At 45.3% G+C, this 25102-nt stretch overlaps 1 protein-coding gene across 1 annotated transcript in view; it reads left to right on the top strand.

Annotated features, from left to right (window-relative positions):
* Positions 1-1704: 1704 nt before the first annotated feature.
* MRPS33 (mitochondrial ribosomal protein S33) overlaps positions 1705-25102 on the top strand; it is a 70400-nt gene continuing 47002 nt past the window's right edge. The window contains exon 1 of the mRNA XM_069628800.1: positions 1705-1808. The gene's annotated coding sequence lies outside the window, so the exon portion shown is untranslated. The remainder of the gene's footprint in view (positions 1809-25102) is intronic.

The raw sequence follows: 25102 nt of genomic DNA on the forward strand, positions 1-25102 counted from the left end.
CCATTAGACGAGAGGGCCTTTCTGCCTTTCCAGGTCGGAGGGCCGTTTCTCTAATGGGAAATAGCTGCTTCAGTGTGAGTGGGCTAGTTCCCATTAGCCGAGAGGACCTTTCTGCCTTTCCAGGTAGGAGGGCCCTTTCTCTAATGGGAAATAGCTGCTTCAGTGTGAGTGGGCTAGTTCCCATTAGTCGAGAGGACCTTTCTGCTTTTCCTTTCTGCCTTTCCAGGTCGGAGGGCCCTTTCTCTAATGGGAAATAACTGCTTCAGTGTGAGTGGGCTAGTTCCCATTAGCCGAGAGGACCTTTCTGCCTTTCCAGGTCGGAGGGCCGTTTCTCTAAAGGGAAATAGCTGCTTCAGTGTGAGTGGGCTAGTTCCCATTAGCCGAGAGGACCTTTCTGCCTTTCCAGGTCGGAGGGCCGTTTCTCTAATGGGAAATAGCTGCTTCAGTGTGAGTGGGCTAGTTCCCATTAGCCGAGAGGACCTTTCTGCCTTTCCAGGTCGGAGGGCCCTTTCTCTAATGGGAAATAGCTGCTTCAGTGTGAGTGGGCTAGTTCCCATTAGCCGAGAGGACCTTTCTGCCTTTCCAGGTCGGAGGGCCGTTTCTCTAATGGGAAATAGCTGCTTCAGTGTGAGTGGGCTACTTCCCATTAGCCGAGAGGACCTTTCTGCCTCTCCAGGTCGGAGGGCCGTTTCTCTAATGGGAACTAGCCTTCTTTGTGTGAGTGGGCTAGTTCCCATTATTATGCAGGACTTGGCCACTAGGGCCAAAAAGGGCCACTTCTCTAATGGGAAATAGCAGGACTTGGCCACTAGGGGCAAAAAGGGCCATTTCTCTAATGGGAACTAGCCTTCTCTGTGTGAGTGGGCTAGTTCCCATTATTATGCAGGACTTGGCCACTAGGGCAAAAAGGGCCATTTCTCTAATGGGAACTAGCCTTCTCAGTGTGAGTAGGCTAGTTCGCATTATTATGCAGGACTTGGCCACTAAGGGGTCAAAAAGGGCCATTTCTCTAATGGGAACTAGCCTTCTCAGTTTGAGTAGGCTAGTTCCCATTATTATGCAGGACTTGGCCACTAGGGGCAAAAGGGCCATTTCTCTAATGGGAACTAGCCTTCTCTGTGTGAGTGGGCTAGTTCCCATTATTATGCAGGACTTGGCCACTAGGGGAGCAAAAAGGGCCATTTCTCTAATGGGAACTAGCCTTCTCTGTGTGAGTGGGCTAGTTCCCATTATTATGCAGGACTTAGCCACTAGGGGGCAAAAAAGGGCCATTTCTCTAATGGGAATAGCCCACTCACACTGAAGCAGCAATTTCCCATCTGAGAAATGGCCCTAACAACCAATGGTCTGTTTCTCGGATGGGAACTAATCAACCATAGGGTTAATGCTGCACTTCCCCGTACAGCACACCTAGCACACTTCAAAAAATGGTATCCGAGGAATTTTCTGACGGGTAGCAAAATCTGACGTTATATGTGCTGTCAGATTTTGCTAGAAATTGCATTTTCGGACGGAACGCATATTCTCACTTTACAATGCCCCTAAATATACCTACCCATGCATGGCATGGCGTTGTCCTTCCTCCATGATTCTCTTCCTAAGCACGTTGATGACGAAACGTTCATACGTCATATCGCTTTAAAGGCATTTTAGAAAGTGTCGGCAAACTTTCAAATAAACACAATGCTATCGGGTATCACAGGGACTTTAAATGTGTGTTTCAGTTGATAATGAAAGCAACATAAGGTCTCCGTGTGCCAAACACGTTCCTTTTCAAACGCTCATTTTCGGTTTTCAGCCAGCAGCAGGTGAGTGCATGAGATCCAAGTCTTGTAATGAATTGTGTATGCGCTTCTTTTTAGCATCTATTCAGTTCATTCTCATCCCTTTGCTGTTATATTGGTAAGAGGAGGTCTAACCTCTGGAAAGGCACTTTGAAATAAGAGGCTATTGTACTCGTCACATGTTGAAATAAAAAATTGTAAGTACGTGACTTTCTAAACATCAGGTTTTGAAATTACACAGGGCAGCCTGTTGCTGGTATTGTAGACACAGTAGCTGCTCCCAAGGTCATTTACGGTACAGTTCAGGCTCTGGAATGCTCGCAGATTCAGTAACTGCGGTGCAGCTACCACACAGACAATGATCTGGTGTAAGTGACTATACATTAGCCGGCGCAGGTATTATACAATAATACCTGCGCCGGCTAATGATTGCAGACGTTTACTGTCTCCAGTTCAAGAGCCTACTCTGAAAGTAATGATTCCCCATCGCCAGTGGCTGCAGATCCGGTACTTTCGCTGGATCTGTGACCCTTTTGTGGATAATGACTGCAGGCACGGTGTCTGTTCTAGGTCTAACGCTGCAGACACAGAAACAACACCCCGATGAATAACAGCAGAGCAAATGAGTGCAGACACAATACCTCCCCTGGGGCAAATAATTACAGACACAGTACCCGATCTGGGCTACCGATTCCAGACACAGTACCTGCCCTGGAACTAATGACGTTTGATACAGTAGCTGCTAATCCATTACATGTGACAGAATACCTGCCCTGGGGCTTATAACTACAGACACAATACCTGCTCTGCGACAATGATGGCATGCACAGTACTTACGTTTTCTGGGACTAACGATTCCAGTCACAGTATCTGCTCTGGAGCTAATGGTATTTAACACAATATCTGCTCATGAGCAAATCTGGGGTTAATGACTGCAGAAACAGTAAAAACTCCATGCACCCTTTCCTTCCCGTGTGTCATTGCCCATTCCTAATTCCCCTCTCGCACCTTGAACCACACTCGCTGAAACGATTTTGAAAACGTGTTTGGTGCAACTGATGGGATGCTCATTCACTTCACGTGCGCCAAAAAGGTGGTGCACTGTGCACAAAGGACATTTAAATGTGTATATCATAGTTGTGCACGTTGAGGGGCTCTTTTCCCACCAAATGCATAACTGCACAAGGCAGAGGATGGAAAGGGGGTTCTGAGCATTTTCAAGTAAATCCCGATTTTCAAACGAGGTGCACTTTTCAAAACATGTCCCTGTGCCTTTTTGGATATATATATATATATATATATATATATATTTTTTTTTTTTTTTTTTTTTTTTTATTTTTGATTTAGCTGATATCAATCAACTTTTCAAAAAGGATTAAAAAGAGGAAAATACAAAAATTCATAATGATGATAATACATTAAAATGATACATTAAAATTTGTAATGAACTTTGTCAGCATAACATAACATGAGGCAACATTAGGATAATACCAAGACAAAATGATAAAAGACGCAAGAGTTTCAGACTGGTGAACACACTATTTCAGATGGTAACATTTTTTCTAAATATTGTACTACAGCTTTGATGACGGCAAATCTGGGACTATTTATTAGAATACTCCAGATTTCTATTTCATTTTTTTCTGTGTACAAATTCAGTAGATTTGAAAAAAAGATATATCTAGCATCTTTCAAGTTAGGACATGCTACTACTACATGCTGCAAAGTTTCTCTGCACATAAAATTTTCACAATAACGACATTTATTTGTTTTACAAAAAGGGTTTTTTCGCCTATATAGTTGGTCTCTAGAGGGCCATAGGTTTAATCTTATACGTAAAAATTGTTGCCTAATTCTTGATGATGGACATTTTACTAGGTAATTTGCAGCTTGACCCAATTTCTTAAAACAGTGAATTCTAGTATCAAAATCATTATATTTTGTACATGCTTCATAATTTTGAATCCAGGCCCATTGATAAAATTTCCTTTTAGCGCTCATTGGGGTATCCAATAACATCTGTAGGGGAATACTAGCCTCTGCAAGAAGTATGTAAACAAAACTGCGCCAAGAGTTCGGGAAAGTCTGCTTAGCCATGATTAAATAGTGGGCTACTGTGTTCAAAATATTATTATTTGTAAGGCCTAAGATACATTTGCAGAAAAAGGCACACATTTTCCACTTCACTCTGCTTGCCAGAGAATTGAAGCCTAGCTCATAACGTAGTATTGGCATTGGTACACAGTTTGGTAAATGTAAAACTCCTTTCCAGAAAACAGCTTCTAACTTGTCCCATGCTAGATCATTCGAATAGAGCTTTGATTCAATACCATATGATAGACTCGGTATCACTTTCTGTTCATAGAACATAAAGATGTGTTTCAAAGTGAATTTACCATATCTATAGACTAAAATTTTTGCTTGTGATAAAAGAGACATTAGTTTAGTCTGTAATATTATCATATGTTTGGAGTCTCTGATGGTGTTCTGAATGAACACACCCAAGTACTTGTATTCCGAAACTATATTCAGCGATTCGTGATACAATTTCCAAGTAAGATTACGACTCGAAGCTTTTCCCTTCGGAGTACATATCATGATTTGTGATTTTTCTAAATTTATTGCTAAGATGTTTTTTGCGGCATAGTGTGCAAGGGCTGATAACATGTTTTGTAGGCCTATCGGAGATTGTGATATTAGAACTAGGTCATCAGCATACAACAACCATGGTACACGCTGATGGCCTAATTCCGGGGCATCAGATAATGTTTGAAGAAACACGCTACCCAAGTCAAAAATGAACAGATTAAACAAATAGGAGGCCAAAATGCAGCCCTGTTTCAAACCCAAGGTTGTAGCAAAAGAAGCAGACAAAGCACCTTCAATCGAAAGTCTGACTCGCATAGTGGTTCCGGAATGTAGGAGGATGATTAAAGAGAGTAAAGTTGAAGGACAACCAAGTGCATATAACTTGTTAAATAATAAGTTACGATTAATTGAGTCAAAAGCATGACGAAAATCAATAAATGCAAAATATAAACATTGGTTACGAGCTGCATATTGTGCTTTCAACATATTCAGCGAGATGATGTTTGGCAAAGTGCCCAAACCTGGAACAAAACCTGATTGCAGGGGGTCCATTTTAGCGCAGGTTGAAGACCAATTTTTTAAATCTCGTAATATTAAACGTGAGAAAATTTTTCCTGGAACATCCAAAAGTGAAATGGGCCGATAGCTAGAGGGATTTGCTCGATTTCCCTTTTTATAAATGGGAATGATGATTGCTTGCTTCCAAGAAGAGGGAATAGTCTGGGAGACATTGATATGCTCAAATAAGAGAAAAAGAATGTCTGTCCAGATTTCCGGATACTGTTTGAGATGCGTGTTTGCAAGACCATCCGGGCCGGGGGCTCTGGAATTACTTGCTTGTTTAATATAATATAATATATCTTCTCTGTCAAAGACCAGATGAAAATTAGGCAGAGATTTTAAATGATCTGATCTTAAGACAGAGGAGGTATCCGTAAAGAGCGTTGAAAAGTGTTTAATCCAGGTGGTTTCTGTTACATCATTTGCTTGCACAGCCACCTGTTGCCCCGCTGTCACATGATTAATGATGTTCCAGGATTGAGCTACATTTTTATCAGCTAGAGCTTTTAGCATTGAGTAGCCATCAAATTGATATAGTTTCGCCCTTGCACCCCTAATCCAATTTCTATACCTGGTTTTAATTTGTTTCAGGATAGTGGTGCGTTCAACCAATGGTAGTTTGTTAGCCGCTTTCCTTTCTGCTCGCATGGCGGCCTTTTTAGCTCTAATTTCAAGATTTGGTAAGTGGAGATGGGGTTTTTGTTTCTGAGTATGAGCAACTGAATTGTGTTGAAACACTTGCATTAAGTCATGGTAAGCTAATTTATCCAGCATTGGTCTTCCTTTTTGTTTTTCCAAATTTGCCTGCAAATGATCTTTAAAGGCTGAGAGGGTTTTTTGTGACCATATCATTCTGTTTCTGGCTGAATTTACATTTAGAACACCTATAGGATTTGCAGATTGTGGGTATTTCCTAAGAGTGTGTAAAATCCAAAACATGCTTAAAATGTTATGATCGCTGGCTTTAGTGTTAATTACTTCAAAAGCTGTTATCTTAGTTAGAAAGCATGCATTTACATAGATGAAATCAATTATTCCATTGCTTTGACCACGGTGCCAAGTTGCTTGAGGAGGTATATCTTGTGAAAAAGAACCATTTAGCATGAATAAATTACGAGACTGAATCAAGCTGTTCCATTTTTGCAAACGACAGCTTTCAGAGTTGCGTTGAGGTCCAAGCAATGCAAATTTAAGTCACCGGCCAATAGGACATGATTGGTCATACCTTCAAGCGAAACTATGTCTAAAGCCTTAGTAACAGAGCAGAGGAAATCATTTTCGGAGATTCCTAAGGGATTCCAATATACATTAATCAAGGCACAGGAGAAATTAGAGGTTGAAACTTTTGACATTTGTAAAAATGTGTTTGGTATAAACCATGGTTCTAGTTGCAGCGTTGAAGATTGCTTTACTGCGGTAAGAAGTCCAGATGTGGGGCGCCCTGAACAGTTCTTTTTTGCCGGATTTAATAGGACATCATAATTATTCCAGGAGGGGACTTTTATAAGCCACGTTTCCTGGAGCATTATGACATCACGGCCCAATAATTGAGCATTATTATTATTCAGCAGGTGTACATAACCTCTTGTATTCCAACTAATAAGAGATAGTGAGGCAGTTGTGACCTTACAAATCTAGCTTTGAGTTTTCTGACAAATACATGTGCATTTTTGAGAAATAGCAGGCTGGATTTTGTTTGCTAATTGCAGACCAGTGGATACTTCAGTCATGTTCGATGACTCAGGCAAAAAGTGTAATACAAAGCCCAAGTCTGACAATTGATGTTTAACAGCCATTATTAAGTTCACCACAATACGTGAATTTATCCATAGTTTTACAGATGAAACATTTTTCTGATCGATGAACTCAACAAGCTCAATATCTGTGGAGGCAATGTCATCTAATTCAGGGATTTCGCTAAAAATCGCCAAAATAGATGCTCGATTTAAAATGTACTGTTTGGCTGGAGAAGGCTTGCAGGTGAGCATTAGAGCATGTAACGCTGGACGTTTGACTCGATTTTGTGCTATCTTGGGTTCATCTTTGTGAATGTGTAAGCCAGGTTTATCGATTTGCGTTGTAGCACTAGCAGAGTTATTTCTTACAAAATCGCCATTTTGATACATTTTATTCAAGGAACTGTGAACTATTTCTTCAATATGCTTAGTAAGTTCACGCTTGTTCTCATCAATATTTACTACAAGCTGAGTGGATGATGAAGAGCTGTTTTGAATTTGTGAGGCAAGGTTATCTCTTTGGCAGGCCTCTTGTTGGGAGTGTATTGGGCCTATCTGAGGTATGATCTGCGAGACAGAGGACTTTTCAGTTGTTTGTGAGGCTAACTGGGGATATTGTAACAAAGGATTGGAAGATTCAGGATGAGAGAAAGGCTGCAAAGGAGGAAAGACTAGTTTTTTGGAAGACGATTTTGCTGACATATAATTATCAATAGCTTGTCTTAAATCCTTTAAGCGCGTGTCTTTCTCACATTGATGTTGTGAGCTGTCTATTTGAATAAGAGAGGCATCTGCCGTTTGAGATGTTGTGGGATTTTTAGATATACTTGTTGCCATATTGATTAGATTATTTAAAGGACTGTGTTCTATCGGCTCAGGCCGAGGTTTTTCTTTACGGTTTAAAGACTGCTTAGAATATTTTTTTGCAACTTGTTTCGCAGCTGCAATCGTGGTGGCAGCAGGAATAGATAGTCTTTTCACAAAAGCTTTGGCTTGATTGTCATGTTTGGTGACAGTTTTGATGTTTTTAGATTTTTTTGCCATTGGAGCTTTTTTTGGGGCTTTTTTACCTATGTCATTGGGATGTAATTTAGTATCAAATAAAGGATAAGTTGGTATAGATGTCTGTTTTGGTTGATCCATGAATGACACTTGTGCACCATTCATGGAATCTGTGATTGGATTTAAAAAGCATGGAAGCTGCTGATATTCTTTTGTGTTAATGGGCGCCAAGGTAGAAGTCTGCGAGCCCGTAGTTTTCTTATTGCTGATTGGATGACACAAAGAATCAAGCTTTTTTAAACTGGTTGTAAAGATGAGGTGTTCTGCCAAAACTTGATTTAATTGGGTAGAATGTAAGTCAGCTTTTTTACTTAGAACTTCAAACAGTTTGGCTAGGGCCAAAATGGCTGTATTCATGGATGTGAGAGTTATTCCCAATTGAGCTTCTTGAGATGTTCTTTGACCAAAGTCACCCGTGCCAAGAGCCTTTATTTTTCGCGGAGTTGGAGCACTAAAAGATGGATTTGCTACAGAATCAGCAAAGCTATTGTTGGTAAATAAAACGGGGGATTTGGACAGATTATCAGATAAAGTGTGCGGGGAAAAAGCTGTGTCATTTGGGTCCAAATCTATTATCGGTATGTCACTAGGGCCAGCAATGTTTGATTGTAAAAGGCTACTTGAAGTCGTATATTTAACTATAGGTTCTGAGTCAGAGATGGCAACACCAGTTAAAACATTGTTCAACAAAATGCTATCAGTTAGTGAGACCTGTTCTTCAGCAAAGAAGATAACATCTGAATCCACTGGTTTTGATTTTGGTAAGATGTTGCTTTTCCCATCTAACGCAGTGCTTCCATCAGATCGTCTATTTTGTATTACCTTACGCGAAGTGTCAACAATTATGTTAGGCTGGCTTGTTTGATGAGTTATATTTCCTGGTTCATTCCCTGTCGTTTGAGGCACACTTTGATTTTTGCAGAAAGAGCGAATATCCATTCCCAAAGGCAGATTAGACTTTTTCTTATTGTCCAAGTGTATGCTTGCACCACTTGCTCGAGGTGTCGAGCTCCGTCGAAGTTTTCCCTTTGCGGGGGCTTTTCCATTATTATCATAGACATCTAGAGCAGTTTCAGGCATTCCTGCTCTTAGGGATGAGAAGCCACGTTTCATATTCTGAGGCCTGCGTTCAATCACTATTAATAAAACTCAACTGTGATTAAATGACCAATAGTAAATGATTAGTAAAATTAAACAAATAAAGAAAGAATAAAAAAACAAACAAAACCGCCGCTTGCCGCGACAGTAGCGGCGAAGCGGCAAAGCGGGACTTCTACGGGGCTTTCACGGGTGCGCGCGCGCGGTGCGCGCGCGTGCTTGTTTTTATAGCCCGCCTCCAAATGAAGTAAGGTCTAAACAAATAAAACAGAAAATGATGAGTATACGAGGTATATAAAGTATATATATAAATGACAATTGTCTTAGGTTCGTCTTGTGTCTGGTTCAAATGGTTCTTCACCTGCTGGTTAATGCAGTCCACAGCCACAAATCCAAAGCAAAGTAGCGAAGAACGAAGAGTAGCGAAGAACGAAGAGCGTTTCCCGGCAAAGCAAAGCGGGACTTCTACGGGGCTTTCACGGGTGCGCGCGCGCGGTGCGCGCGCGTGCTTGTTTTTATAGCCCGCCTCCAAATGAAGTAAGGTCTGCTGGTTAATGCAGTCCACAGCCACAAATCCAAAGCAAAGTAGCGAAGAACGAAGAGTAGCGAAGAACGAAGAGCGTTTCCCGGCAAAGCAAAGCGGGACTTCTACGGGGCTTTCACCATATATATATTAGTATGGGAAGGTCATTTCTGATCTTCTCATGCAATAAGTGAGTGTTGAATCAAAGTGTGCCTGCGCGCTGGGCCAAGGCGCTGATTTTGGCTGGCGAGGGCAGCACAGTAACAATGCATTTCTTCTTTTTATTTATTTTTATCATTCATGTATTTTATTGCCATTTTCAACAGTAAAAACACATGTAAACACCCCCAGCCCTAAGTCAATGAGCTCTGTGGATGGCTCCCGGTCCCAGGTTTCTGTGAGTGGCCAGCTCTACTCACCAGCCGGTGTACAGGCCTTGCATCGTTTGAGAGACCCGCCCCCCCCCCCCATAGTCCTCGCCTCCCCTAGAAACTACCACCATATCTCATTCCAGCCATCATGTGAAGGCGTCCTCCCCAAGTGGAGCGAGTATTCACACCAGCCCCAGCAATCTCATTTTCCTCGGGCACCATGCGGCCCGTGAGTCCCGCTGCAGGTGATGGAGGACAATGTCCCATCCGGAGAGAAACCTTTTGGTGATCCCCTTGATTCGAATAGGTCACCCACTCCAATGCCACAAAGTTCCAGATTTTACTAACCCATTCGTGTTCTGTGGGGCTGCTTTTTGTTTCCATTTGCGTGCCACCACAATCGTTGCTGCCTCTATCAGGATGACGTATGTTTTGCTTTGGGCTTTCGAGGGTAGATTTTCCAGAACCATGCTCATTCCCAGGATAGCCATCCTTATGTTGTCCGGTATCTATTCTTTGCTGCATGGACCATGTCCCAATAAGGCTGTATGAATGGGCATTCCCACCAGATATGCTTCCACAATCCCAGTTTCCCGCATTACCTCCAGCAGAGAACGGAGTAGTTGGGTAGAATTTATGTAGTTTTTCCTGGGGTGAGATGCCATTGGACCATTATTTTAACCCACATCTCCTGAAACGGCATGGCCCGCGTCATCTTGGTGTTATCTGCCCATAGCTGAGTCCAAAGTTCCCCCTCCAGCGGCTGCCCTGCTGCAGTTTCCAATTTCCCACTGATCCATATAGCGCCATGCCTGGCTCCTTGCCCCTTCTCCTATAATCCCATATACTGCTACTACCAAATGCCTGTCCGTCATTACAGACCGTCAAAGGGAATGAGCTCCCTGGTGGCCGCTGACCTGACCATTGGGTTCGTAAGCCAGTGCCTCAGTTGGGAGTAGTGATACCTCTCCCCCCCTCATCTAGCCCAAAGTCCTGCTTGCACTGTGCAAAGAATTTAATGTCCTGACATGATAACATGTCACATTGATTTTAGCACCCTGACGCCTCTCACCCATTGAAGGCACCCCTTTCCATATCCAGCGTGAACTGGGTATTCCTGAACAGTAACGTCAGAGGGGAGGGGAAGGTGGTCAAGTTCACCTTCTGCTCCAGCTCATCCCATGAGTTCCCAACCAGGACGCCCTATCCTGCTACGGTACATGTTTGCAGGTCTATCCCCCTTGGGTCGCCACAACACCTCGTCCAGCAGCCAGACCACCACAGCTTTGTCCATTTGACACCAGACCTTGGCGCGATCGCCCCGAAACAATCCCGGATCACTCTGATTTGAGCTGCAAGGAAATGGAGGCGGAAGTTTGTTTGCTCCCAGCCCTCCCTTGCTTCTGGGAGACATTTGCATCTGCATAGCTACCCTGGGTCTCTTGCGGTTCCAAATAAATGACCCCACATGTTTTTAAAGGGCCCTGAAGAAACCTTGACTAACCCCCATTGACAGGGCCGTGAAATGGTGCAGGATTTTTGGCAAAATCACAATTTTAAGGGAATTTGTCCGCCCCAGCCAGGATATTGATAAGGGCACCCATTCTTTAAGCAGCCGGTGCAGCTTTTACGCTAAAAGCGGTTAGTTCGCACGGTAAAGAGCACCCAGAGAACCAGTATCTGGACCCTCAAATAGGTAATGCCGGTTTCCGCCCATCTATAGGGTACTATACCCTGCAATTCCTGAACCTTTTCGGAGGATACGGTCAAGTTTAGCTTGCAGGCATTTATTTTTAACCCCGCCACCTCCCAAAGAGAAGAAGTTCCAGCGAGCTCCTCGGGAATGAGTTTTCTGTTTCTGTGATCAAGAGGGGCATATCATCTATGCTCCTCACCCCCAAAGGGAATCCCTCTAATATCCGGGAATGTCCTAGTGCTTGCCAAGAGCGGCTCCAGGTGGATGGCGTATAAGAGCGTCGAGAGCGGGCAACCCTGCTTGGTGCCTTGTGAGACCTGTTGCCTTTTGATTGCCAGGAGCAAGGAGGGAGTTTGGTAGTTAGCTCTTACCATTGAAAGGAATTTAGAACCGAATCCCATAACCTCCATGGTATGGAAGAGGAATGGCCATTCAACCCGGTCGAATGTCTTCTCGGCATCCAATGCTAGAAGTGCAGGGGTTCTAGATTTATTTACTTTTTCAATCAGATGACAAACCTGCCGAATGTTATCAGAGGTCTGCCTATGCCTAATAAATCCCGACTGGTGGAGGAGCTTATCCAGGCGTGACTCCAGAACCTTGGTGTAGATGTTTGTGTCTAGATTAATAAGGGCAATCGGCCTGTACGAACTGCATAGAGTGACATTCTTACCCGGCTTTGGGAGCAGCACAACCTTGCAACCTTGGCTTCTTCCACTGTCGGGGTGATGCACACTGCCCCCCCCCCCAAAAAATTTGAAGAGCTGGACTAAGAGCAGTATCGGTGCCTCTGTATAGGTTTTGTAGAAACACAATGGGAAGCCGCCCGGCCTAGGGCCTTGATGGCAAGGCATCTATAGCTGCCCTTACTACTTCGGGGGTCATGTCGCCCTCAAGTTCTTCCCATTCTTGAGGACTGATCTTAGGGAGAGGGCACTGGGACAGCTATTCCGTTTGGGCTCCCTCCTCAGAGGAATCTGATGTGTACATGAAAAATATTCTGTGTACACCAGAATTGTTCCAGGTAGTGTGATGCTTTCTTTCATCCCTTCCCACCCCCCTGTCTTTATTTTAAGGATTATCCTCCATGCTTCTTTATTCCCTATTAACCTTGCGAACAGGTGATCCGCCTTATTAGCTTTGGCATAATACCTCTGTTGGAGATAAAGCAATGAACGCTCTGCAGCTCTAGTCTGCAAAACATCTAATTGCCCGCTAATCAGCTGACATTCCCTTCACAGCATACTACCCACGTTATTTGCCATTTGAGCCATTATTTGTTTGTTTAGCCTCCTTGTTTGTCCCTCTAGCACTTCATCGCAATGAGCTCCCCCCTCAATGTAGCCTTAAACGCGTCCCACACCGCCTGGTCGCGAACACCAGTGCAAAGTAATCCAAGAATGTATTCTTTATGTCCTCACATAGGACTCCATCTTTAAGGATGTGGCTAGGGAATTTCCACCACCATAGACCTTGTTCTTTCTGCCCCATATTCAAGGTAATCGTTATGGGCGCATGGTCTGACGGGGCGATCACTCCAGGCGTAATCTATCCTTGAGAAGGATCTATGAACGTGGGGATAAAATGTGTAGCTCCCTCCAGCCATCTACCAACGCCAATTAGGCCATCTGTTCCTTCAAGCAGGTATATGGCGCCCCCTGGTTGTGGAACACCCTTGCACTCCTGCCTTCTCTTGGGTCCCACGTCGGATCAAATTCGCCTACCCATATTATCTGCCCTATGGCAAAAGTCTCCAGTTTTGCATGCAAAAACCCATCTTGCCCTGTATTGGGGCGTAGATTGCTGCGACTGTATATGTCCCCCTCTCCCATTGGAAAGGGACCGCCAGATGCCTCCCCTCTGTAGCTATGGCCTTCGATGTCCCGAATAGCGATTAACACTCCCCTTTTCCCTGGGGCGTTGGCTTGGAACAGATGGCAGCACCCCTTGATTTTCAGCTTATGCCTGTCTCGCCTCTGAACATGTGTCTCTTGGAGGGCTACAATTTCTAGCTTCCCCCCCCTCCCCCCAAGAACGGTTCCACCTTCCTTCTCTTAACTGGGGATTTAAGCCCCCTGACGTATAGGGAGGTCACCCGAAGCGCTTCCCTCTTTCCCATGGTCGTCTTACCATGCAGCTCACACTAATGCTGTGTGGCTGCTGTTGGGATCTTCCACTCTCTTCCTTCACCCCCTCCCCACCCCATAGGTAGGCTCAACCAGCCTCAAGCTCCTCTGACCCTTTATCTCTGGAATTGAGCTCTTACAACAACCCAGGGTAAACCTGTGCGGATCCCCCTGCACCCATGTAGATAAACCAAGACATCCTGTACACACTCTTCCCCCCCCCCCCATTCCCTTCAGTACCTTTGCCCTAACAAACTCCCCAGGTGGGCTATAACATTCCTTCCTGTAACCCCCCCCTTTTCCCTCATAGTGGCGCTCCTGTGTCGCTGGCTGTGTAGGCCCCTTCCACTCCTGCCCCCTCGTCGGGGGGGTTTAACTGGGCCCCTTAGGCCCAGTTTCTTTTAGCCCCTTGTCAAAAACTTTGTCCACTGCCACATTTCCCTCTTGAGCGGGTTGGAACTCCCCTCTAACTGTGCACAGGTGAGCCACTGTTTGTCCTCCTCCTGTTTGTCCTCCTCCTCAGGTTTCAAATGACCCTCCTCCTGGCCCGGATGCCAGGATCCCTCTGTCCTGAGCCCGTCCAAATGGCCTCTCCCTTATTCTTCCTTGCCCACCACAGATGTAGATGGACACTCTAGCCCTCTATTTGGCCTTCACTTGCTCAGAATTGGCCCGGGGAGGCGAGAGCCCCAACGGTCACTGCCACCTATGCATGGTGTGACACTTGCTCCCTTGTCTCCCTTTCTGTGCTTCTGGATGGGGGTGTGCTGACTGAGGCACTATGTGCAGCTCGAAAATGTACCTCAAATGGGCCTCCAGCTGCCCCGGCTATAACACTGCAGGGCTTCCCCTGGTCTTCTCTGCAAGTGCTGGCTTCAAAGCTTGGGCAGGGGCCCTCCCGTTGTGCTCCCCCCTCTCACTTGGCTCACAGCTGGTGATCCCTGCCTGTTGATCACTGGCCAGCCTCTGCCTGCTAGCACCTTTTCCTTGGGGCACTGCTTGCACCCTTTCCTTGGGGCAGGGCGCACCCTTACATGTGATGGTTGTCCCCCAAGCGGGGAGGAGGGAGTGTAGCCCCTCAGAATCGCTGACTCTTGACTTTCTATGTGCGGCCCCTCCCGGGCCTCTTGGCCGCTCCGGCTGCACTTCTCTGCTGCGGAGCTTTCAACAGTGGGCTATGGGTATGGCCCCTTCGGATCCTCTTGATCTCTCCGTAGAGACGCTGCTTCTGGGGCACTGGGGTGGCCTGGTCCCGCCGGCACTCACCAGCAGGGGAGCCCCCGCTCCATGAATCCAGCCCTGATGGGCCTCCAATATCGCAGGCAGCTCCACCCGGCAGAGGTTGCTCTCCGCCACCCCGCCTCACAGCCGCACTGGGTCCTTGGCAGCCCCGGGTCTCCCTGAGTGGTTCTTGCGAGCGGGTCTCTCAGCTCGGTTGGCCGCAGGCGCAGTGCATCCGCACCTCGGACACCGCAGAGAAGGCCTCACACCTGCCTATCCCAAGTCACCCAGCGATCTGGGCTGTTGCACTCCTTGATCGATAAATCCCCGCCTGGGAAAGGCTTTTAATCTATCTTTATTGTCTTTGTCCCCGGGGGACGAGAGCTCCACAATCAAGCTACTCTCCCCTCGACGGCTGTCTTGGAATCACAATCACGATTCACTTTTTTAATGGGTATCCATCATAGATGTAGCACAAAATTCAGTTTTATTATTTATTTTATTTTTTTAGAAGGGATGCTATGTGCTTTTATGTGACTGCACTTGCATTTTGGGGCACCCAGTCTAGCCATTCTTTGATGTGGCGTGGCATGGCATTTGTTTACTGGGATTGTATGGCAAAGCAAGCTTGATAAGTGTTATGTGTCCATTTAGGGCAGGCACTCAAGTCATTTCCTACTATTGCGTGGCTTTTGTCACTGGTCATCGAAGGTAAAGCAAACCCGATGAGCGTTATTACGCTTCTAGACTCGCCTGCATTGTGCAGCCATTTTGGACATGTTTTCTTGTTGTGACAAGACATTTCTTAAGGCAAAGCCAACTGGAGTGTGGGCAGAGCCGTGGTGGGCATGTTTTCTTATAGTATCATTACTGGCATTATGCACAAAGGAAACCTGAATACTGTGTGAATGAATATATGTGAACACTGGCATATATTGGTGCAGTCGGCATGGAAATGTATAAATGTATCGATTGTGAGGGTGCTGGGTTCCTACTTTCTCACTCGGGGGGGGGGGGGGGGGGGGGTGCATGCTTTGTTTTTTAAATGTATTTGTTTTTAATTATTAAAACCTTTACAAAATATTGTAAAACTTTACAAAATGTCATACAATATCCAATAAACCCACACATTTCCATAATAGTATTCCATAATAAAACTTATACATTATTGCAATATTGACACAGTACACCATTCTCCTTTAAGACCTACAAATTACAGACACAAAATCCTAACGGGGGCGGGGGGGCAAGTTTAACTAAGCATAATACAATCTATAAATAGAGATCTACACCATCATGTTCGGAAACGTTTCCTGGAATAACTTGCACGCATATGCTTATTGAGCTCCAATAGACAGCAATATGTATTATCTATTGGCACAGAATTGCATTCCTAAAACAATTTATATACATCCGATAGGAATCTTATCTCTGGAGGGAAGCAGATGTGCCGTGCATTAAACTACACCATAAATGTTCCAGAAAAACTCCATAGGAATAAGGAACAAATCTCACGAAATGCTCAATGCGTTTCATAAGCATTGGACAATACAGCACAAAATGCAGGAGGGACTCTTTTACATCCCACAGACAAAAATGACAATTGGGAGAAACAACCCCCCCTCCCACCCCTTTATAGATCTTATTTCTCTAGTTAGCAAAACATTTAATCTGAAATGCATAAAATGAATGCATACTTTTTTATTTTTTGTTTTTTTTGGGGGGGGGAATTGCTTCAGGTACGGTTCAATCATGCCCAACCTTTTTTGTCCTGATACAATATGTGAGTATAACTGCGAACTCAGTGTTGCATAGTTTGTTTCCCAATCCAACTTCCGATTCCTCTTTTTAACATTGTCAGGATTGGACAGTAACGTTTCCAGACTTGTGCCCAACTTTTTCATCAGCATTTGGCAGTCTAAGTGATATTCGCCCATAAAATCTTCATACAATAACCCTTCCCTAGCTTCCTGACTCAGTATCGTATAAAGCGACCTCTCATTACTAACATATAATTTTCTGTACAGACTTAGTCGCCCTCCACTCCACTAAGATCTCCAAGGACTGGATTCCCAAATCATAATGCAAGGCTTCCAGCATCACCCCTTTAGGTAACCAGTACATAACTGAGCGCCAAAAGAGGGCTTCATAGCGCTTAAACTCCCTCTGAAACCACACAGGAAAGAATTCAGAACCATAGCTCAGGCGAGGAACCACCTTCTGGCGGTAGAATTTTAACACCGGCACGATAGAAAATGTGCCATATTTACCATCAAACCTTTTCGCCTGAGCTATAGATTTCAGGACCCTATCCTTAAAGTAGCTCTGTAGGAAATATTTCCATGGGTACGAGAATATTGGGAAGCCCAGATGGATCATGCTCTCTTTGACAAACAGTTTTGTGCCATTCAGGAGCAAACTATGAGCTCTGGATAATTTCCTCTTACTCAGCCCAAGAATTACCGACTTCTTAGGTTTTACCTTCAAATGGTTCAGTTCTATACTGGTTAAATGCAGTAACCAACTTCTGCAGACCAATTGGCATATGATCATCAGTATGAAATCCTCTCCATAGGCAGCCCAGGAGACACCAATCCCTCCTATATTCGGGGCTACAAAAGAGCCATTATTCAAGGTATTTTCTATGTCCAACACATAATGATTGAATAAACAAGGTGCAAGAATGCAACCTTGACGTAAACCATTGTTTATCATTTTCTTTGTAAATAGCCCATCGTTATTTAACCTGACCTGAGTACTCGATCCCTCATGCAGATATATCGATAACAGACAATACAGCATTCCCAGTTTGCTCTTCTTCACCCATAATGTATTCCTATCACCATGGCGACGGTCCATTGAAGCCACATAAATAGGCTACGCGTTAACCTTCCATGCCAGATGCTGTAACAAAGCCAACAATAGTACCCTGCCCCATCCTTACTCCTATTTCTCCTAAGCCCCATTTTCCATGGAGAGATAATGATGATCACTCATTTTATCAATATGCTTCAAAATTAATGAAGCAACATTCTTTTGAATCTGCCTCAATTGAAGCGATGGGAAGATAGTTAATCGATCTCCCTCCTTATAAATAGGGACTACATAAGGTAATTTCCAGGATGGGGGCGCTGTGCACAGGGTCTTATTTCCCTTCATGGTAAGATTTGTCAATTGATTTGGTCCCGCCACACAGGACTGGCAGGCTTTCATAATTACCCCCTCTATCTCCAATAAAGAAATAGAGTTCACAGGGATGCAACCTAACCTCCTCCTCCACCCCCCTTCTTGGAATATAGATCTTCTAAATGCACTTGCCAAGCTCCTTCGGGATGGGATTAATTTGCACTGATACCTGGTGCATCTCAAGACTGTTTACTTATACCCCAAAGTTCCTTGGGTTGCCACCTTTCAGAGAATTCAACATAACCTCCCCATCTCTTTGGTATATCATAGCTTTATGGTACTGGACACAGTTTTTCAATTTCTGTTTAATTATTTCACAATCCTTTGATTCACTTCCCAACTTAATTCCAGCTTTCCTACAAATGTTATTGCTGTGCAGGCAAATATATTCTTATCTCATACCCTAGGATCAAAGTTGTGGGTGCCAAGAGTGCCCCCACTAGTTATCCTGGGACCTCCTACCAGTTTCACCATGGCTGATTGCAAACATGGTTCGAAATTACTATGGGTATAAATCGTCATCTTAGACTCTAGAGATGTTCCCATGAAATCTTAAGAGAACCATATTCAGTTTGGCAATGTTTCCATCATGCCATATCTGCCGGGAATCCTTGGTATTGAGTCAGTGGCCCCCTCAATTGCTGTTTTACTGGTGGGATTACTTTTAACTCCAACACCATAGAGATCATTGCATGGTCACTCAGTCCAGAGGGTTCAATAACTAGCTCCATTAACATTTTGGTAACAAAAATATAGTCCATCGTCGACCTTGATTTGCCCCTGGATCAAGTCAGACGTGGTTACTAGATCGTCAAAAAGATTATTTACAAGACCCAAGCCCCAACTTGTCACCATATTTTGCCTTGGAGACTTTTCCCCCCTGAGTCTGTTAGTACAACAAAAGGTTCTATTTCCTTTGTCGCCCCCATGGAACCTATATGTTCCAAATCATGCATCTCTTCTGGAAAGCACTTGTCATTAAAGTCCCCTGCCACCAATACCTGACCTCTTGGGAGTAGAACCAATTTTCTATGAATAGATTTACCTCCTTTACAGGGGTGCACATATTCTCCTTGGGATTCTAATAAATGTTTATTAGCAGTATTCAAATGTAGGTCGATCCGCAGCGAAGTTCTATAGTTAACCCTAAGATACCCTTAGACACCTGAGTATGATCAAGAACCCACAACCACTGCCATTTAGTGTGGCTACCAATAGGCTGCACGTCCCCTGGGACCCTTTATGGCCTCCACCACCCGTTTATCATAGCCATCCAAAACTGGGGGAACTATTTCGTAGCCCCCCAGATGTTGACATAAATCCTCACTAGAACACCGATTAGAGGAGCCCCTTAAGTTCCATGAAACTACAGACAACAAAGTACTTTGTATTCAAGCCTTTTAGCTGTGAGATGCGTCCGTAAGTGACAACGCCAGCCGTCTCCAATTGACCTCACCCACATCTTGACCATTCTCTACTAGGACCCCCGAGGAGGAGAGCGTGTCTTTAGAGGCCCCGGACAGACCTGTACTCCCCACACCATGTCTGTTACTTTCCTGCTTAATTAGATCAAACGGAACAACCTCATACCCCAATTTATTAAAGCTATATATTTCTGTCACCAGTGCCTCGACCACCATGCATGACGGTATTACTAGCCTAACAGTCATATCTTACAGGGTGGATAAAGTTCACCAACTTAATATCTTTGGATGAAATAAGCCTTAATGCAGGTATTTCATTCAATAGGTCCAACACTCTACCCCTATTAAGTGAGACTGGACCTCCATGTTCAAACACAGTACAGGAGCAAACTGGAATACTCTGTATATCCAGGACCTCTCCATTGGATATCTCTAAATGTAGTATCCCAAATTGTACCTTCCCCTACTGTTTTGGGCTGGTCAGGACCAATATAGGCCGGCTGCATCGTCATTGATCTCCTCACGAGCACCACATCTCTTAAAGTCTCTGATGGAGCTATATAGGTCCCTTCTCGCAATACATTCCTAGCTTTCACAGTGGGCCCAGGCCCTTGAGACAGAGGGCTCTTCTGGGGCACACAGACAGAGCTCTGTTCTTCCGGGGCCCCTCTACCCCACCCCCCATTTGCATACGTTTTTCTTATTCCCTTATCAAGGGCCAATTCCCCACCTACCTCATTTGATGGTTAGCTGCTCTAACACATTTTTTACAGTCTCCATAATATGATCTCCCATAGAGGTAGTAATCGGAGACTCCCCTCGCGGTGGTACATTAGTTCTGCTTTTAGTGCCCCCTGCTCATCCATGCAAGGGCGCTGATCTCCACTCTCAGCTCAGCTACTTGCTTACATTTTTTTTTCCTAGTCCCTGTGGACGGTGGTTGTTTAAATCATTCAAACAGCTTGGCCTTATTCGCTGCCTTATAGGCAGAAAGCTCCTTGGTTAAGGCCTTTGTTTCATAGCATCGGTGAACCCCTCACTGATCTTACATTTCACCCCCTGTACAAATTGTTTTTCCAGGACTCACTCCCCCCCCCCCTTATCATATTCTCCAACACCGGTGGGGGGCTCTAAATTACCTCATCCGCTCTATGAGGTAATTCCTCTGCCAGCCAATCCTCCCTAACCCGACCCCCCCCACCCCCAAAGGCCTTTCCAGGAGGATTTGCTGGAAGCCATCCGAAAATCTGGTTTGAGGAGCCTTTTTAGATTTGTTTTTTTTTTTTTTTGTTGAAATTTCTTAGGCAGGGGATCTCCAGGGGCTAAACTGACAATTCCCTCCTCCCTGCCCAACACCTCCACCCCCCGTCCCTCGTCTAGCTGTGACGCAATGAGTGGAGCCTTTTCCTTTCCCTGCTCATCTAATAGGGAGATAACCTCATCAAAGACGCATGCAAAATCCCTCGCCCATGACCCAGTAATATTTAAGTCTTTTGTTTGCAAGATACACCCCCCCCCCCCATATACCAACCAAGCAACTCAGTTGCTTAGAAATTATGCTCAGTTGTTTGCTGTGTTCATTCAGCTCCTCACTCATCGCCTGTTGGGCCGCCAAGCTTCACATGGAAGGTGTCTGAGTCTGTTCTATTACCCCCCACCCCTCAATTGGGCAAAGGGAAGACTCAAATCCACCACGTCTTCCAACAAACAAGGATACTCTGAAAGGGCCAATAATGTAATTTCCCCAGTCATAAAAAGTGGGAGGTGTCTAGGAGAGTGGTATTACCTGACTCCATAGTCGCCAAAATCTGGTCTGGGATCGCTTGCCCCCTGTTTGGCTCCAGAATGTTAAATGGATGGTCGGTGAATGGATCCTCGGACTACAAAAGTAGGGGGAACCTACCAAACCCTGCTCCTCCACCTCTCCCATTTGACCTGGCTCCTTGACCTGGCTCCCCCTCACTCCCCTCTCTTCCTCTCCCCCTCAGCTCCAGATGCTTAAGTTGCTCTGCCGGAGACACTGGTGACAGCAGTGAGGCAGGTAGAGGCAAACCAAGGCACGAGACCTACTGGCCTGCCATCGCGTAAACATCAATGGGGCCTGTCCTTACTAGCGGCATTTGCTTTTTCTTTATTCCTCTTTCTGAGGTGAAAGTAATCCCCTGACTGCCTGTCCAGCCAAATAACCTTGCACAATCTGACAATTTCACTACGCCACCTCTTTTGAATAAGTGCAGCCGTGGCTCCCCCTCCCCTGCAACAGCACTTGTCTGGCACTCGGGAATGTGCGCGACCCGGGGCTTAAATCGTGTTTCTGGCTCCACGGGGGTATACCCTACCAAAGTTCTAAAAATGGTGAAAGAAGTACAATTTAACCGTTGTTCACCACAAGTATGCAGCAAGTATTCATAGACCAAACATGTTCTTATTTTGCAGCCCCACAGATGCCAGTGTGCATACCTCCAGGTGTGTATATATAGGAATTATATGAAAGTCCAAGCCATAGACCGCCAGAAAAGGGATGCCAACAGCACTCGTTGGTGCATGATATGTTTAGGCCTCTGGCTTCCGCTTTGGCCCAACATAGTCTCAAGCTTTACCCTTACTACATTGGAGATTGTGAGGTTGCTGGGTGCCTGCTTTTGACTGTGATGGCAAACAATTCTCACCCAGGGGGTGCGTGCCATGTTTAGGCCTTTGGCTTCCGCTTTGGACCAACAAAGTCTCAAGCTTTACCCTTGCCACATTGGGGGTAATTCAGCACATGTGCAACTAAGCAAAAGCTGAATGGCAATCGGTATGAGTCTGCAAATCATCCTACAAACTCTGTTCTGAAGTAATCACTAAGTCATCCCCAATCATCAAGAACAAACATGTTTCATGTCGATGCTCTTGAAGTAATCGGCAGGTCATCCCCAGATCATCGGGGACAAACATGCAATTTCTTGATGTGATCAGCAAGTCCTCCTAAAATCATTGGGAACAAAGTTTTCTAAAGTAGGGATGATGTTGGCATAATCATTAAGTCATCCTAAACTCATCCCCAAATCATCACCCACCATTCTGAGACATTTGCTGATGACTTTAACAGCGTGATGACGTCTGATGATGTGGGAATGACTCCTAGTGTAGTTTGCTGATCATCAGATGACTCCAGGATGGTCTCTAAAGTAATCTTTTTAAACCAGGGCTGTCTCAAACGAAATGCATTGTCATTTGCAACTGTGGGCCACTTTTCGATAGGTGCCAATTGAATGCCCCGGTCCGACCCTAAAAGGCACTCCATACATAAGCTTAAGAGGGCCACGAAAGAGTAAGAATAAGGGATCTTGGAAACCAGTCAATGGCGTGTGGGTAGAGGGTAGATGCGTGAGTGGGTGATTTCTGTGATTTAAGTAGGATTTGAAAGGGGGTGTGGCTACATTTTACTGCCCGTTGGCTAAAGGAGGCCATCTCTTAAGTGCTCAGTTAGTGTTTCAGCTCCTTCTGTCTGCCTGTCCATAATAATCTATAGGTATTCACCTCCTGCAAGGAAGGACTAATAATAGTACATACATATTCCGGAGAGAGACTCCAATCTTCTCAAACTAAAGGCTATGCCACATTAATGTGCTTTTTGTGGCCACGACAGAACACAAGGTGTTCATGTATCCTTGATGGGTTTCCGGCTTTCAGCTCTTTGTGGGGCAGGGAGTATGCCTAGGGAACAATGAAGTTTAAGGTGGGGCTCATGTTATGTGGCCTTCGCGATCGCCCATTGGAGTTTGCATTAGGCAACATTATAATCGATGCACCGCACAATTGCATTAGGGGAGGGGGGGATGGCCAGCAGGACCTCCCATGAATCCTCAGCAGGCCCTGAAATAACCCATGAGGAAGGGAAAAGGGACACATAGCACCAACGCAAGCTACTGGGTGCTTACATAAAATCAAAGAGCATTTTGGGAACATAAGAACGAACACAAATATTTATTACTTCTCTGTGACGGATGTTAAAGCCTGAAACCCTTCTGAGCACTTAATGCTCACTGGCCTTCCAGCTTATTTCATGTATGACAACAGACAACACCCTAACAGTAAAGTGATGGCAAACTAGGAGTCCTATGTACTTATTTGGGAAAAGTCTGTGAATCGGGTACTGGCTGTCCTGCAGCCGGACAACTTTCCTGCACATTGTTTTTCACAATGTGTTAATCTCTCAATCCCTACTGTTGCGCTCACCTGGCTCCCACAGAGGTGTCGATCGGAACTGGACAGCTGTGGTCTCCACCAATGTGACGCGTAGGGCCGAGATGACGGACTGGACTGGCCCACCTAGCTCCGTTTGCTTGGCCAGTAGGAATATTCTTCTGCAAATGGAGAAAGGGAATTAACCACCCGTGGAGTTGAGCGTAAATCCCCCCCACCCCCGCTGTTCTCCCCACAGATCACCTTTGATGTCCCCTCTTATAGTCTCACCTGATGGTTTGAAAAGATGAGCTCTCCATCCTGCATTGAGCACAGGGGCGCGTTGATAACCAGTTGCTTCACTGGCTCGAAGGAATTGGTGAGTTCCAGAACAATATTGACTCTGAGATGCCCGGCAAGACGCCGTAAGTATAAAGTTCGTAAGAGTTCAAATGCCTGACTTTCACTCTTGTCCGATTCCTTGCAGGTTGCAGCTTGACCCTAATGAAGAGTTCCTCGTGGCAACCAGTAGTATTCTGGTAAGGATTCGTATTTTCCAACACAGTTCGATTAAAATAATGTCAATATGTAACCTGTTGCTTTCTCCCTTCTTCAGGCGTTGAGAGAAAGTATGAAGTCTCGGGGAATCGGGTAAGTCTATTGTGGTGAGGAGGGTTCCCCTTGTTAGTCCCTTTGTTGCACCTTGCTGTCCTTTTGTTTCCCCTTGGGACCGGGGTTCGGCGAAGATGCAGTGGAAGCTGTGCTGACCCGTGAAGAGGAATAGTACTCCCGGTGGTAAAATCGGGTAAGTCTATGGGGGGGTAACTAATATTCCTCTGTGTATTCCCTTGGCTCACCTTGCTGTTCTTGTCTTCTCCTTAGGTGCCGGAGTGCGGCGGGAACATGCAGGAGGATGCGGTGGAATGTGAAGATGCTGCGAAGGCCGGTGAGTTCAGCGCGGCGCTGCAACAGGCGAGGCGACACTCATAAAATAACTTCTTTCTTCCAGCTCGAAGGCGCGATGGATCGGGAATTCAGGTAAGGATCAAAGGTATTGCTCTTGTTCTAACCTTTTCTCCTTCTTTCTCCCTTTTTCTAGGAGCTCTAAACTCGAGGCGGGTGTGGCAGAAGGCTGGATGCAGACTTGCAGGCACGGTGAGCGTTACGCTGCTGGATGCAGAATAACGCGAAGCGTGTGCTGCTCTTCGGGCGTGGTTTAAATAGCCTCCAAGTAGTCCCAGGTAAGTATTCCTTCCCAGCCCCGCCTGAGTAAAAAAATAGTCCCCAAGTAAAGTAGTACCTTCCAAGCCAAAAGAGGCTTGGAGCTCTTGCAGCATGGTCTGCATCAGCTAAGTTTTAATCTATGAGCCTGGTGCCATAGGCGCCAGGAACGGACCCAAATAGCCCCTAGCACGGGTTGTTGGGCTTGCTTAGGATAACTTGATGCCTGCTTCCGGGGTTGCTGGACTTGGTCTGGGTCCCCGGGGGTAGGCATCATGACACCTACTTGCAGTCGCCCATGTGCACTCACAAGTTCTTAGAGTTGAAATCCCTCTGG

Source organism: Ambystoma mexicanum, chromosome 12, assembly GCF_040938575.1.
Source record: "Ambystoma mexicanum isolate Mex_15411 chromosome 12, UKY_AmexF1_1, whole genome shotgun sequence".
Classification (NCBI taxonomy): Eukaryota; Metazoa; Chordata; class Amphibia; order Caudata; family Ambystomatidae; genus Ambystoma; species Ambystoma mexicanum.